Here is a 15,921-nt window from a genome sequence, read left to right on the forward strand (position 1 = left end):
GCTCCACTCTTCTCCAGCTGCTCTGTGCTCTGGGAGGCTCGCCTGGGAGGTCGCATTACCCAGTGTATTAGTCTGTTCTCACGCTGCTAATAAAGACATACTTGAGACTGGGTAATTTATAAAGGAAAGAGGTTTAATTGACTCACAGGTCCATATGGCTGGGGAGGCCTCACAACCGTGGTGGAAGACAAAGGAGGAGCAAAGTCGCGTCTTACATGGCTGCAGGCAAAAGAGCTTGTTCAGGGGAAGCCCTCTTTATAAAACCATCAGATCTCGTGAGACTTATTCACTACCATGAGAAAAGTATTGGGGAAAACCACCTCCATGATTCAATTATCTCCACCTGGCCCTGCCTTTGGCACGTAGGGATTATTACAATTCAAGGTCAGATATGGGTGGGGACACAGCCACACCATATCACCCAGGCTACCTCTCCTTCAGCTCCTGGTTGTGTCAGGCCAATGGGATGCACCAGCAGGAGCTGGGAAGGTGAGATGAGAATGAAATTCAGCCCTCGCTCCACAGTCAGGCTGCAGGAGTCACATTCCTGAATAGAGGCCACATGCCTCTCTGCTAGGCCTCTCCACCACTCTCACCAGGTTTCCCTAAGTGCTCCCCACTCTTGCACCTTCTGACCTAGGGGCAGTAATGGCTCTCATGTTGTTAGTCTTGAGGTGCTGCACCGTACCCATGCTGATTTCCCTTATCCTGCCCAGCCCTTTTAATTTTGTTTTCATTTTAGAGACAGGGTCATGCTGTGTCACTCAGGCTGGGGTGCAGTGGCATGATCATAGATCCCTGCAACCCCAAACTCCTGAGTTCAAGGGATCTTCCCCTGCCATTCTACCAAGTAGCTAGGACTATAGGTGCACACAACCACACCCTGCTAATTAAAAAAAAAAAAAAGTGTGTGTAGAAACTGTGGGTCTTGCTGTGTTGCCCAGGCTGATCTGAAACTCGTCTTGGCCTCAAGCAATCCTCTTGCCCTCAGCCTCCCAAATAGCTACCCACACCTTTTTCAGTAGCCCCTTTATTAAACTCTCTTCAGTAACCCCTTCTAAGTGTGATATGTGTTTTCTGCTAGGACCTCAACCCTCAAAGACTTGTGGGGAACTAGGGTATTACTAAGAAATTGAAACTAGAGTCCAGGCTCGGTGCTCACACCTGTAATCCCAGCACTTTGGGAGGCCGAGGTGGGCAGATCACAAGGTCAAGAATTCAAGACCAGCCTGACCAACATGGTGAAACCCCATCTCCACTAAAAAAAAAAAAAAAAAAGCAAAAATTATCTGCGTGTGGTGGTGTGCGCCTGTAATCCCAGCTACTCAGGAGGCTGAGGCAGGAGAATCGCTTGAACCCAGGAGGCAGAGGTTGCAGTGAGCTGAGATTGCGCCACTGCACTCCAGCCTGGGTGACAGACTGAGACTCTGACAAAAAAAAAGAAAGAAAGAAAGAAAGAAAGAAAGAAAGAAAGAAAGAAAGAAATTGAAACTATATAAATTTTCCAAGAAACTAGAATATTTCAGGGGAAAAACAATGCCTCCCTTTAAAAAAATTATTTAACAATTAAGATGTAAAGGCATGTGAGGTACAATGCAATGAATTCCCATGCATCTAAAGAAATAAAAATATCAATATTCGTAAAATCTTGTTTTTTATCTCTTCTGAAGTATATCCCTACAGTTCTTCTGAGCTGAGAATCAAGAATCAGACCAGGATCTACCTTGCTCATAAAAGGCCCAATTTCAAGGTGACAGATACCATCTGGGGGATTTAGAAAAGTCAGTGTTGAACTTGTGAGTGAGTGTGCGTGGTTGAGAGAAAAATATTTGAAATAGGCTTTATGAAACAACATGCTGACCCAGCAGGAATACTATTTAAGCAACTGCTCCTTCTTGAGTCATTAGGTGTGAGCTGAAAGCACCTGCTTTGAAATGGGACAGGCTTGCATCTAAATGTTGACTCTTTTATTCATTCCTTCTGTGACCTTGAAGGAGCCTTTTCAAGGGTGGTCTTCGAATATAGAGGCCCATTCTCTATGGTAAGATATGCCCCAGATGGCATGGTGTATATGGCGTATAGTGGTGTGTAAAAGAGCATTCACTTACTACAGGGCTTATGGTCTAGCAGGGGAGATGGCATATGTAGGCTGATGAATATAATCCAAGGCTACATTTCATTAAGGCATTGAAATCTTAAGAGCCAGCCCATTAAGGTTGCTATCGAAGAAATAGAAGAAAGGATCTTAGAGCTACATTCATCTAGCTTCCTTATCATGGAGAAGAGGAAACAGACAGTACCACACTACCAGTTCTAGCTCAGCCCTAACTCCCGACTTCTATTTAAATTGTTATCTCTGCACTGTATTGCCTTTTAGGCCTATTCTGGCTCAAAGTGGCTGCTTTTTTGTTTTGTTTGTTTGTTTGTTTTGGTAGACAGAGTCTCACTCTGTCACCCAGGCTGGAATGCAGTGGTGTGATCTCAGCTCACAGCAACCTCCGCCTCCCAGGCTCAGGTAATTCTCGTGCCTCAGCCTCCCGACTAGCTGGGATTACAGGCACTTACTACCACATCTGGTTAATTTTTTGTGTTTTTGGTAGGGACGGGGCTTTGCTATGTTGGCCAGCCTGGTCTTGAACTCCTGACGTCAAGTGATCTGCCTACCTTGGCCTCCCAAGGTGCTGGGATTACAGGCATGAGCCACCATGCCTGGCCCAAAGCGGCTGTTTTTATTCTAGTTACACTAGGCATCAGCAGTTTCTTATTTCCCCTTTTCAGAGTTTTAAAATAAAACACATTGTATGGGTAAGAAAATCCAGATAAACGAACAAGTTTGTTGTTGGTGTTGCCACATCAATGCAGTTTTTAGTGCGCTTCTATTTGTTGAGTAGAGTAGACAAGAATATGGGCTCTAGAATGCTACAAACTGGGTTCAAATTCCAGGCCCACTATTTATTGTCTGTGCATTAGTCTCCTTATTTTCAAAAGAATAATAATAACACCTATCTCATAGGATTATATAAGTATTAAATGAGGTAATCTCTCTATGTGTATATGTGCACACATACACACACATGCCCCTAGGACAGTGCTTGGGACATATGACACTCAATATCTTTTAGCTGTCACCATTTTCCTGCACTAGAATATAAGCCCTTGAAAGTAGATTTTGAATTTATTTGTTTCATTGCTGCTTCTCCAATGCTCAGGAAAATGCCAGTTATACAGTGAGCTTTCAGTAAATATTTGTTGAATGAATGCATGGATTCCCTTATTTTCCTTTCCCAGAGTTTAGAGGGCATGGTGAAGTTCTCAAACTTGCTCCAGGTGAAAGAACAAAGCCACGTGTCCTTTTCTCCACTCACCCCTGTGCAGTGGCCATTTAAGGATGTTCGCAGTGACAGTGAAGACTTTAGGATGTTCACATTCATTCATTCATTCATTCAACAAATGTCTAATGGTAGCTAGTGACAGAGATAAAAAGATGATTAAGACTCTTTTTCTGCCCTCTGAGTAAAGGCATAGAAAGATTACATGCTTTGTGCAGATGATTTCAAGTGTCATTTCAATGTTGCTGGCACATCAAGGGTGAGGCACATGTTGCTGGCAAGAGATGAAACTGGAGAATTAGGCAAGGGCCATGTCTTGAAGGACTTTGCAGTCTGTCTTAGGTTGAGTTCCCCCAGAAGCAGTCCCTGAGACTAGGATTCAGATACAAGTGATTCATTGAGAAGTTCTCCTAGGAAAACCTGCCAGGCATGGTGGCTCATACCTTGCATCACAGCACTTTGAAAGGCCGAGGTGGGCAGGTATACCTGAGGTCAGGAGTTTGAGACCAGACTGGCCAACATGGTGAAATGCCGTCTCTACTAAAAATACAAAAATTATTCTACAGCCATACTATCCTGAATGTGCCTGATCTCAGAAAAATACAGAAATTAGCTGGGCATGGTGGCTTACACCTGTAATCCCTGCTACTTGGGAGGCTGAGGCAGGAGAATCACTTGAACCTGGGAGGGGGAAGTTGCAGTGAGCTGAGATCGCACCATGGCACTCCAGCCTGGCAACAGAGCAAGACTCTGTCTCAAAAAAAAAAAAAAGTGCTCCTAGGAAAACCTGATAAGAGAATGTGAGGAGCAGGATAGAGAAGGGGAAGAAGTGTGGTCTCCAGCATCCAAGACGGTCCTCAGCAGTCCTCACTTCCTGCCTTTTTTGTAATCCCCCTTGCACGTTGTACCGGGACTGACCTGTGTGGCCAACAGCATATAGCAGAAGTGGTTGCATGTCACCTCTGAGGTTAGGTTCTGTTTTGGGTGCTGTCTTGCTCATTTCCTAGCTCTCTCCTTCTCTTGGATCATTTGCTTTGGGAAAAGACAGCAGCCCTATAGAGAGGCCCATCTGGCAAGGAACTGGAGCCTCTTGCCAGCAGCCACGTGAGGTGATCTTGGAAGCAGATCCTCTATTCCCATCAGATGACTGCAGCCCCAGTTGACAACTTGACTGCAACCTCATGAGTGACCCTGACCACAGCTAAGCTGCTTCCAGATTCCTGGCCTTCAGATACTATGCAAGATAATATATGTTTGTTTCTTTCAGACATTAATTTTTTGGGGAAAATGTGTTATGCAACAATAGATAAATAATATGCCAAGTAATGGTGTGACTTTAGGCAAAGTCTCAGCATTAATCTGGTGCTGCTGGGGAGCTCTGGAATGTAAGTTATACCTCAGAGTTTGTCCTTATTTGAGCCAAGGGAGCTAGGCTTTAACACCTTGGTATCAGTCACTCATTGGTTGTAGGCCGCCCTGACACTTCTGACTCTTTGTACCTGTGAGCAAAGGTGGTCAATTCATGTAGGTGCAGCCCTCCCAAGAGAATCTAAGGTGTGGGCCCTTAGAAGCAAAACACACAGAAGCTGGGGTTGGGGGAATAGGTACCCAGAAATAGTAGAGGAGACTCAAAGGGCTATGGAGTGTGCCCTTGCAGTGTCCACAACCCAGGCCATACTTGGCCTTGAACTTAGGCCTGTAGGTGATAGGGAGCCACTGTAGAATGTCAAGCAAAAACTTGATGGTAATTTATTTTCTATTCTGGCAGTAATCACAAGAGGCAGCCAAAGAGGAAGATAGCATTATGAACCTGTCATATGATGATTTAGGGAAGAGGTGCCAAGGATTGGAAGGAGGTAATGGATGCAAGAACATTTGGAGGTAAAAGTCAGCACGATGGTGATGGAGAATTGAGGGAAAGAAGAGAGAGGAATTATGGATGCCTCCTAGGTTCTTAACTCTGGTGTGAGAGAGAGATACAGAGAGAAAAAGAGAGTGGGGGTGGGGGAGGGAGACATAGGACAAATTGAAATAGAGAAGTGGCCAGGAGCAGTGGCTCACCACCTGTAATCTCAGCAGTTTGGGAGGCCAAGGTGGGAATATTGCTTGACCTCAGGAATTTGAGACCAGCCTGGGTAACACAGTGAGACCTTGTCTCTACTAAAAGTCAAGAAGAATTAGCCAGGCGTGGTGACACATGCCTGTGGTCCCGGCTACATGGGAGGCTGAAGCGGGAGGATCAGTTATGTCTGAGAGATTGAGGCTGCAGTGAGCTATGATTGCAGTGAGCTATGATTGCATCACTGCACGCCATCCTGGGAGACAAACCAATACCCTGTTTCAAACAAACAAGCAATCAAACAAAAACAATAACAACAAAGAAATAGAGAAGAAAGACTGAAATCTAAGGGAAAAGCTCAGTGAAATGCTGCATTTAAGACTGCAGAAATATGGAATCAACCTCAGTGCCCATCAACTGATGAGTGGATAAAGAAAATGTGGCATATATATATAATTCCATAGTGTGTATATATATATTTCACAGTACGTGTATTCCATAGTATATAGAATCTATAGATTCCACATACATATATATACACACACACACACACATATATGTATACTATGAAACGCTACTCAGCCATCAAAATGAATGGAATAACGTCTTTTGCGAAACTTGGATAAAACTGGAGGCCCTTATCCTAGTGAAGTAACTCAGGAATGGAAAACCACATACCACATGTTCTCACTGATCAATGGGAGCTAAACTATGGATACACAAAGGCAAACAGAGTGATATAATATAATGGACACTGGAAACTCAGAAAGGGAAGGGTGGGTGGGGGTGAGGAATGAAAAATTACCTACTGGGTACAATGTACACTGTTTAGATCATGGGTGCATGAGAAGCCCAGACTTCACCCCTATATGATTTAATCATGTAATGCAAAACCACTTGTACCCCCTAAAGCTATTGAAAATAAATAAATAAATAAATAAAAGGACCGCAAGCCGTAAGCTCCTTTGGCTGGATTCCTTTTCTTCTCTACATTCATCTTTATTAAACATCTACTCCAAGCACCTTGCTAATGCTGTGAAAGTTACAGTAGTGATCCAGTTTTCCTGTCTTGAATTTAAAGCAAAATCAGAGATGTAAACAAATAATTATAATACTACATGATACAAACTACAGTTTTGGAAACTAGAAGATTTCTTATTTATATTATTTCTCCATCATAAACTAACTTTCTTTCTTTCTTTCTTTCTTTCTTTCTTTCTTTCTTTCTTTCTTTCTTTCTTTCTTTCTTTCTTTCTTTCTTTCTGTTTCTTTTCTTTTCCCCCTCTCTCTCTTTCTTTCTTTTTTTGAGACGGAGTCTTGCTCTGTCACCCAGGCTGGAGTGCAGTGGCACTATCTCGGCTCACTGCAACCTCCGCCTCCTGGGCTCATGTGATTCTCCTGCCTCATCCTCCTGAGTAGCTGGGATTACAGGCGCCCGCCACCATGCCAGGCTAATTTTTGTGTTTTTAGTAGAGATGGGGTTTCGCCATGTTGGCTAGGCTGGATTACAGGCGTGAGCCATCACTCCTGGCCCTTTCTTCCTTTCTTTCATCCTCTGTTTTCTTCCTGTCTTAGGTTTTCCGTTCCTTCTTTTCCCGCTCTCATCTCCACTTTCCTTTCTTCCATTTATTCCGAGTCATTTAGCATCTTGACTAAAAGTTTCTCTGTGTCCTGCGTTGGTTTCTGTATTCCCTGCTCTGTTACTGTTGCTGTGTTACTTAACTCTGCAGTACCTGTAGAAAGCTTTCCTATTGAATCAAACTGTGCGTGTGTCTGCATTGATGTATTTTGTGTTGGTTGGGTTCCCCTGAATGTCTGAAATGTAGAATTTTTATATTCAGCAACACTGCCTATAGGGTTCACAATGTCCTGTGTCTCAGGTGTTCAAATGACAAGGTGTTTAGGTTTCAGGGAACTGTCACTCCTTAGCAGGCATGCATAGTTCATAGTGATCATCATTATCTATTGAATTTTCCAGTTCCAAGTCCTCCCAGATTCCCAGGACTCTTGCCTGTGTTCACAGTAGCCAGCCAGATGCTCATCTGTGTTGCTCTCCTGGGGAGGCAGGCTTGATACAGGCAATGGGATTGGTAAAAATACTGCTGGAACTAATGGGCTCCTCAGCAGGCTCTCCACCTCCAGTCTTGTTACTTGAGTGGCCTCAAATGTCCCTTTCCATCCTACTCCCTCCTTGCAGCTATCCTATTCCTGTCCAGATCTACCCACATTGTCCCAGCAACTTTATATAAGGTAGTGAGAGAAGGGCTGGAATGTGAAGATGCCTCGGATTCCTGGCCCTTTAGTCGCTGCCAACTCTGAAATGACTAGCATGGGTGAAACACAGTGGCAGTAGCTAACGCTGTTTGTGACCTGATTGCTAAGGAGGTGCAGATTAAGTTCTTCCCTTTCTCCTCTTCTGCAGGTCATAAGGGCTTGGTTTTTCTCTTGTGGGTTTGTTAAAGCAAAACTAACAACTTTATTTTCCTGCCACAGGTAGTAAACAAAAAGGAGACACTGCTTTGGACTGAGAAGATTCTTGTGACAAAGGGAATCTTCACAAGTCTTCTAACTCATTTATGCCGGAGGTTCTTTTTTTTTTTTTTTGCGAAAAATCAGACCTTAGCGATGACTTTGAGTAGTAAGATATAAAGAACTCCCACAAGCTTAGCGTTCCAATAATGGAACACTAGGCATAAATAGCTAGAGTCCAGCTTTGCAGATGGGCAGTTTCTGCTCCGCACCCTTCTCCCTGTTCTGATACCTCCTATGAGATCAGAATGTGGCTGAGCATGGTGGACTCAGGTATTTGGGCTGAATATAGCTCATGAAGTAGACACAACAAACAATTTCTTTGAGTAATTTTAAAAAGTGAACACAAAGATGACATGTGGACCACCTATTCATTAATCTATCCAAGCATGTTCTATTCAGCTTTTGCTTGACCTTCAGGCAAGAATGTTGTTGATATTATTGTCAACATTAAATCGTATCACAAATGGCCAAGAAAAGCTAGGTTTTAAATTTACTGAATTGTAAAGGTGCCTAGCATATCTCTCTAATCTTTATTTTAACTCATCATTGAGACTTTAATTTCAAGGACTATATACTTTCCTATAATCTCTATTTAGCCCTTTTTCAAATATTCTTATAATGTACTCCACTAGACAAAAGATACACCAACACATCTGTTTGAGATAAGACCTTTGCTATTTTCGGCTTTCTGTAACACTGCTGTGGGAAAACATCCTTCAATTTCTTAGAAGTCCCATTGTTTAATGGAAAAGATCTCTGAGACATCTTCTTAAGATTCTTGAAAGATTACTGTACATTTGAAAGGATCTATGATGCATCACCTTAGATCTTTCTAATGTCTTACTAAGGGATCTTACAGTCCCTCCTTGGACTTGATCCTTGCCCTAAGGCCCATTCTTTGAGAATCTTTTGCTGGGACAGACTGGAATTGTAGTTTTATTTTTGAACTCCAAAAGTCTTGGCTCCTTTACAATTCTTCTAAATTCTGCTTGAAAATTGAGTAATTCACTCACTAGTTAATTTCTCTCATCTTGGATTTTTTTTTTTAACTTTTATTTTAGGTTCAGGGGTACGTGTGCAGGTTTGTTACATGGGAAACCTGCATGTCTCAGGGGTTTGGCGTACAGATTATTTTGTCACTCAAGTAAGAAGCATAGTACCAGATACTAGTTTTTTGATCCTCACCCTCCTCCCAACCTTCACCCTCACGTGGGCCCTTTGTGTCCACACGTACTTGATGTTTTAGCTCCTACTTATGAGTGGAACATGCAGTATTTGGTTTTTTGTTCATGTGTTAGTTCTCTTAGGATAATGGCTTCCAGCTTCATCCATGTCCCTGCAAAGGACATGATCTCTTTCTTTTTATGGCTGTATAGTATTCCGTGGTGTATGTGTTCTACATTTTCTTCATTCAGTCCACCATCAATGGGCATTTAGGTAAATTCCATGTCTTTGCTATTGTGAATAGTACTGTGATGAACATATAAGCACATATGTCTTTATGGTAGAATGATTTATATTCCTTTGGGTATATGCCCAACAATGAGATTGCTGGGTCAAGTGACAATTCTATTTTAAGTTCTTTGAGAAATCTCCAAATTTCTTTCCACAATGGCAGAACTAATTTACATTGCCATCAGCAGTGTATAAGCGTTTTCTTTTATCTGCAACCTCACCAACATCTGTTAATTTTTGACTTTTTAATAGTAGCCACTCTCACTGGTTTGAAGTAGTATCTCATTGTGGTTTTGATTTGCATTTCTCTAATGATTAGTGGTACTGAGCATTTTTTTCATGTGCTTGTTGGCTATGTATGTCTTCTTTAGAAAATTTTCTGTTAATGTACTTTGCCCTTTGTTAATGAGGTTGTTTGCTTCCTGCTTGTAAATTTGTTTAAGTTCCTTGTAGGTTCTGGATATTAGATTTTTGTTGGATGCATAGTTTGCAAATATTTTCTCCCATTCTGTAGGTTGTCTGTTTGCTCTGTCAACAGCTTCTTTTCCTGTGCAGAAGCTCTTTAGTTTAACTAGATCCCATTTGTCAGTTTTTGTTTTTGTTGAATTGCTTTTGGCCTCTTTACCTGAAATCTTTGCCTGGTCCTATGTCCAGAATGATATTGCCTAGGTTATCTTTCAGGGTTTTTATATTTTTAGGTTTTACATTTAAGTGTTTAATCCCTCTTGAATTGATTTTTTTATGGTGTTAGGAAGGAGTCCAGTTTCAATTTTCTGCACATGGCCAGCCAGTTATCCCAGCACTATTTATTGAATAGGGAGTCCTTTCCCCATTGCTTGTTTTTCTTGACGTTGTTGAATATCAGATGGATGTGTGTGGCATTATTTTTGGGTTCTGTATTCTGTTGCATTGGTCTATGCATCTGTTTTTCTACCAGTTCCTTGCTGTTTTGGTCATTGTAGTGTTGTAGTATAGTTTGAAGTCAGGTTCCATAATGCCTCCAGCTTTGTTCTTTTTGCTTAGGATTGCCTTGGCTATTTGGGCTTTTTTTAGCTCTATATAAATTTTAAAATAGTTTTGTCTAATTCTGTGAAGAATGTCATTGGTAGTTTGATAGAAATATCATTGAATCTATAAATTACTTTAGGCAGGCAGTATGGCCATTCTAACCATATTGATTCATCCTATCCATGCACATGGAATTCTTTTTTCATTTGTTTGTGTCATCTCTAATCTATTTGAGCAGCATTTTGTAGTTCTCCCTCTAGAGCTCTTTCACCACCCTGATTAGCTATATTCCTAGGTATTTGATTCTTTTTGTGGCTATTGTGAATGGGATTGTGCTTTTGATTTGGCTCTCAGCTTGGCTGTTATTGGTGTACAGAAATGGTAGTGATTTTTATACATTGATTTTGTATTCTAAAGCTTTGCTGAAGTTGCTTATTAGATCAAGGGGCTTTTGGGCAGAGGCTATGGGGTTTTCCAGGAATAGAATTACATCGTCTGCACACAGGGGTAGTTTGACTTCCTCTCTGCTTATTTGGATGCCTTTTATTTCTTTCTTTTGCCTGATTGCTCTGGCCAGGACTTCTAGTACTATGTTGATAGAAGGCATCCTTGTCTTGTTCTGGTTTTTAAGGGAAATGCTTCCAGCTTTTACCAGTTCGGTATGATGTTGGCTATGGATTTGTCATAGATTGCTCTTATTTTGGATTTTATTCCTTCAGTGCCTAGTTTATTGAGGGTTTTTAACTTGAAGGGATATTGAATTTTATTGAAAGCCTTTTCTGCATCAATTGAAATGATCATATGGTTTTTGTCTTTAGTTCTGTTTATGTGATGGTCACATTGATTTGCCTATTTTGAACTAACCTTGCATCCCAGGGATAAAGCCTACTTGATCATGGTGGATTAGCTTTTTGATGTGCTGCTGAATTCAATTTACTAGTATTTTGTTGAGGATTTTTGCATTGATATTCATGAAGGATATGGATCTGAAGTTTTCTTTCTTTCTTTCTTTTAATTTTGTGTCTCTGCCAGGTTTTCGTATCAGGATGATGTCAGCCTCATAGAATGAGACAGAGAGGAATCCCTCCTCCTCAAGTTTTTGGAATAGTTTCAGTAGGAATAGTACAACATCTTCTTTATACATCTGGTAGAATTCTGCTGTGAATCCATCTGGTCCTCGGTTTCATTTTTGGTTGGCAGGCTTTTTATTACAGATTTCACTGTGGAACTCATTATTGGTCTATTCAGAAATTCAGTTTCTTCCTGGTTCAGTCTTGAGAAGTTGTATGTGTCCAGGAATATGTCAATTTCTTCTAGGTTTTCTAGTTTGTGTTCATACAGGTGTTCAAAGTAGTCTCTGAGGGTTTCTTTTTTAATATCTGTGGGATCAGTCATAATTTCCCCTTTATCATTTCTGATTGTGTTTATTTGGATCTTCTCTCTTTTCTTCATTAGTCTAGCTAGTGGTCTATCTTATTAATTTTTTCAAAAAACCATTTCCTGGATTTGTTGCTCTTTTTATGTTTATTTGTTTGTTTGTTTTTGCCTCTCAGTTTCCTTCAGGTCAGCTTTCATTTTGTTTATTTCTTGTATTCTGCTAGCTTTGGGGTTGGTTTCCTCTTGTTTCTCTATTTCCTCTAGATGTGATATTAGGTTGTCAATTTGAGATTTTTCTAACTTTTTGATGTGGATGTTTAGTGGTATAAATTTCCCTCTTAACACTGCTTTAGCTGTGGCCCAGAGATTCTGGTATGCTGTATCTTTATTCTCATTAGTGTCAAAGAATTTCTTGATTTCTGCCTGAATTTCATTATTTACCCAAGTCATTTGAGAGCAGGTCGTCCAATTTCTAGGTAATTATATGGTTTTGAATGTTTTTCTTAATATTTATTTTTATTTTTATTGTGCTGTGGCCTGAGAGCATAGTTGGCATTATTTCAGTTTTTTTGAACTTGCTTATTGTTTTATGTCCAATAGTGTGGTTGCTTTTAGAGTATGTGCCATATTCAGTTGAGAAGAATGGGTAGAGTTCTGTAGATGTCTATCAGGTCTATTTGGTCCAGTGTTGAGTTCAGGTCCTGAATATCTTTGTTAGTTTTCTGCCTCAATCGTCTGTCTAATACTGTCAATGGGAGTGTTGAAGTCTCCCACTATTATTGTGTGGCTATCTAAGTCTCTTCATAGGTCTCAGAGAACTTGCTTTATAAATGTTGGTGCTCCTGTGCTGAGTGCATATATATTTTTGATAGTTAGGTCTTCTTGTTGAATTGAGCCCTTTATTATTATGTAATGTCCTTCTTTATCTTTTTTGACCTTTGTTGGTTTAAAGCCTGTTTTTGTCTGAAATTAGAATAGCAACCCCTGCTTTTTTTCGGTTTTCGATTTGCTTAGTAGATTTTTTTCCATTCCTTTACTTCGAGTCTATTGGTGTCATTGTGTGTGAGATGGTTCTCTTGAAGACAGCATACTGTTGGGTCTTGCTTCTTTATCCAACTTGCCACTCTGTGTCTTTTAATTGGGGGAATTTAGCCTATTTAGATTCAAGGTTAGTATTGACATGTGCAGGTTTGTTCTTGTCATCATGTTGTTAGCTCATTATTATGCAGACTTGTTTATGTGGTTGCTTTATAGTGTCACTGATCTATGTACTTAAATGCGTTTTTGTAGTAGCTAGAAGTGGTCTTTCCTTTCCATGTTTAGCACCCCCTTCAAGACCTCTTATAAAGCAGGTCTGGTGGTAACAAAACCCCTTAGTATTTGCCTGTCTGAAAAGGATCTTATTTCTCCTTTGCTTATGAAGCTTAGTCTGGGTGGATATGAAATTCTTAGTTGAAAGTATTTTTCTTTAAGAATGCTGAACATAGGTCCCTGATCTTTTCTGGCATATAGGGTTTCTGCCAAAAGGTCCTCTGTTAGCCTGATAGGGCTCCCTTTGTAGGTGACCTTCCCCTTTTCTCTACCTGCTGTTAATATTTTTTTCTCTCGTTTCTACCTTGGAGAATCTGATGATTATATGTCTTGGGGATTTTGTTTTCATTCAGCATTTCATAGGGGTTCTCTGCATTTCCTGAATTTGAATGTTGGCCATTCTAGAAATGTTGGGGATATTTTCATGGACAATATCCTGAAATATGTTTTCCAAGTTTCTTGCTTTCTCTCCCTTATCTTTCAGGGATGCCAATGAGTCATAGATTTAGTCTCTTTACATAATCCCATATTCTTGGAGGTGGTCTTTGAGCTCTGAGGTGCTTTCGTCAGCTTAATTGATTATGTTGTTAATAATGCAATTGTATTCTGAAATTCTTGAAGTGAGTTTTTCAGCTCTGTTAGCTCAGTTTAGTTATGTCTTAAAATGGCCAGTTTGTCTTTTATCTCCTATATTATTTTATTTTGTTCTTTAGAATCTTTGAATTGGGTTTTTGAGTTTCTCCTGAATGTCAGTGATCTTCATTCCTATCCATATTCTGAATTATATTTCTGTTATTTCAGCCATTTTAGCCTGGTTAAGAACCATTGCTGGGGAACTACTGTGGTCATTTGGAGGTAAAAGGACATTCTGGCTTTTTGAATGTCCAAAGTTCTTGAGCTGGTTCTTTCTCATCTGTGTATTCCTTCAATCATTGAAATTGCTGTCCTTTGGGTTTTTTTTTTTTTTTTTTTTTGCTTTATTTTCTTTGATGTGCTTGGGGTTTTGATTGTGGTATAAGGTAGAGTCAATCAACTGGTTTTGTTTCTGGTACATTTTTTGGGGTTCAAGGCTTAGCTCAGCACTCCTGGGCTGTGTGTTCTAACTCTGGGGGGCTGGTATCAGGCCTCCAGCTTTGTTCTCTGGCCCCTCAAGGTTGGCAACCTATTGCCCTGGAGGGGCTGAAGTGTTCCCGGACTGCTGGCTACAACACTTTGAAGGGCAATGCCAGCTAAAGTGCTTCATCAGGCAGTGGCAGTGGTATCTGTGCATGTTTGCACATGTCAGCAACAGCAGCTGTGTGGCAGGGTGCATGCTTGTCAGCTAGGGTGGGGCACTGGCGGGCCTGGGACGGCTGGCCTCAGTGTGGACCTTGACAGCAGCAGCAGAGGTGGCAGTGCTAGGGATGGAGGAGGAGGGAGTGGGGCCACTGGAATTTGTGTGCATGTTCATGTGTGTGGCATTGTTGAAGTGAGGGTGGGGTGCTGGCAGGCACGGGGCTGGTGACCTCCATGCATGTGTTCATGCCAGTGGTGGTGGTGGCATGGAGCAGAGGGTGGGGCTGCTGGTTTCCCCGGGTGTGTTCATGCCAGCAATGGTGGCACAATAGCACTGTTGTGGGGGTGTGTGGGTGCTCTCATGCAGGCAGCAATGGGGAAGGGGTGAGGTCTCCCTATGCACACAGGTGCGAGCAAAGTGATGGTGGAGTGGCCATAGGTGAGTGCACACCAGTGAAGTGGTACAGGAGAGGCTGCTATGGGGGGAGGTTGTGGGTAGGCTGGTGCATGTCAGAGGGAGACACTCTGCTGGAGCTCTCCAATTGTCAGGCATGGTCTGCCAACACAGGAACTATGATGTGGGCCCCTGGGAAGCACTTTGATTGGGCATCTGAGGCTGCACTGCAAGCAGGCATGGTGAGGATGAGTCCCAGGGAGAGGCCAGCGGGCAGAAGGGTGCCCAGGTAAGACTGGACCCATCTCATGGACAAGATTGCCCTACTCTGTTCAGGTCTTACAGTTCCCCTAAGGTTAGAGTCTCCTAGAGCAGTATGATGAGCCTTGAGGGAGGGACATCCCTGGCTGTGCTCCTCTGCAGACATTCCTGCACCAAACCCTCTGGGCTCCACACAGGCTAGAATCCTATCCCTACCACCTCTTTAAGCAGCTCTCCCTGCCAGCTCAAGTGTCCATGGGAATCGTGGGGTCTCTTGTAGCCAGAATTCCTGAGGTCCATGGTGAGAATGGGTTGCTTCTCGCCTGCTCAACTCACCCCTTCCCCAGTTGTTAGGGCCCAGGAACAAGTCCTGGAGCATGATTGCCTCATGCAGGGTTCCCAGCTTCCTCTCACTTCAGCCCAGTGTCTGTGTTCTCTCTCCATTCACTGTCAGTGTCTTCTTTCCAAAGATCTGTTCTTCCTTGTGTCGTGGTCCCTTTGTGGCAGATATTCCTCCTAGCTATGTCTAGGATTTTTCTATAGGTGGTTAGTTGAAGCAAGTTGGTGTGTTCAGCAGGCTCTCTCACCCTTGGTTTCACCATTCTGATAATTCGCACCCACAGCTACATATGGTAATATGGCTGAATCTCACAAACATGAAGTGAAATTTTAAAAGCCAAGCATAAAAGAAAATGTGCAGTCTGGTTCCTGTTGATATAAAGCTTAAAAACAGGTGAAACTCATCTAAGTTGTTGGAAGCCGGGATAGAGGTACCTATCGGAGGAACAAAGGGGCCTTCTGGGGTGCTGGTCATGTTCTGTTTCTTAGTCTTGGTGCTGGTTACAAAGGTTTATTCCCTTTGAGAAAACTTTTGAAGCTGTATACTCATGATTTGTGCACTTTTTAATAGATTATGCTTA

At 41.9% G+C, this 15,921-nt stretch overlaps 1 protein-coding gene across 1 annotated transcript in view; it reads left to right on the plus strand.

The window, feature by feature from the left end:
* LOC101152139 (uncharacterized) overlaps window positions 1-15,921 on the plus strand; it is a 269,540-nt gene that overhangs the window by 216,063 nt on the left and 37,556 nt on the right. The window lies entirely within an intron of this gene.

The sequence above is a fragment of the Gorilla gorilla genome, chromosome 18 (genome assembly GCF_029281585.2).
Source record: "Gorilla gorilla gorilla isolate KB3781 chromosome 18, NHGRI_mGorGor1-v2.1_pri, whole genome shotgun sequence".
In the NCBI taxonomy this organism is placed as follows: domain Eukaryota; kingdom Metazoa; phylum Chordata; class Mammalia; order Primates; family Hominidae; genus Gorilla; species Gorilla gorilla.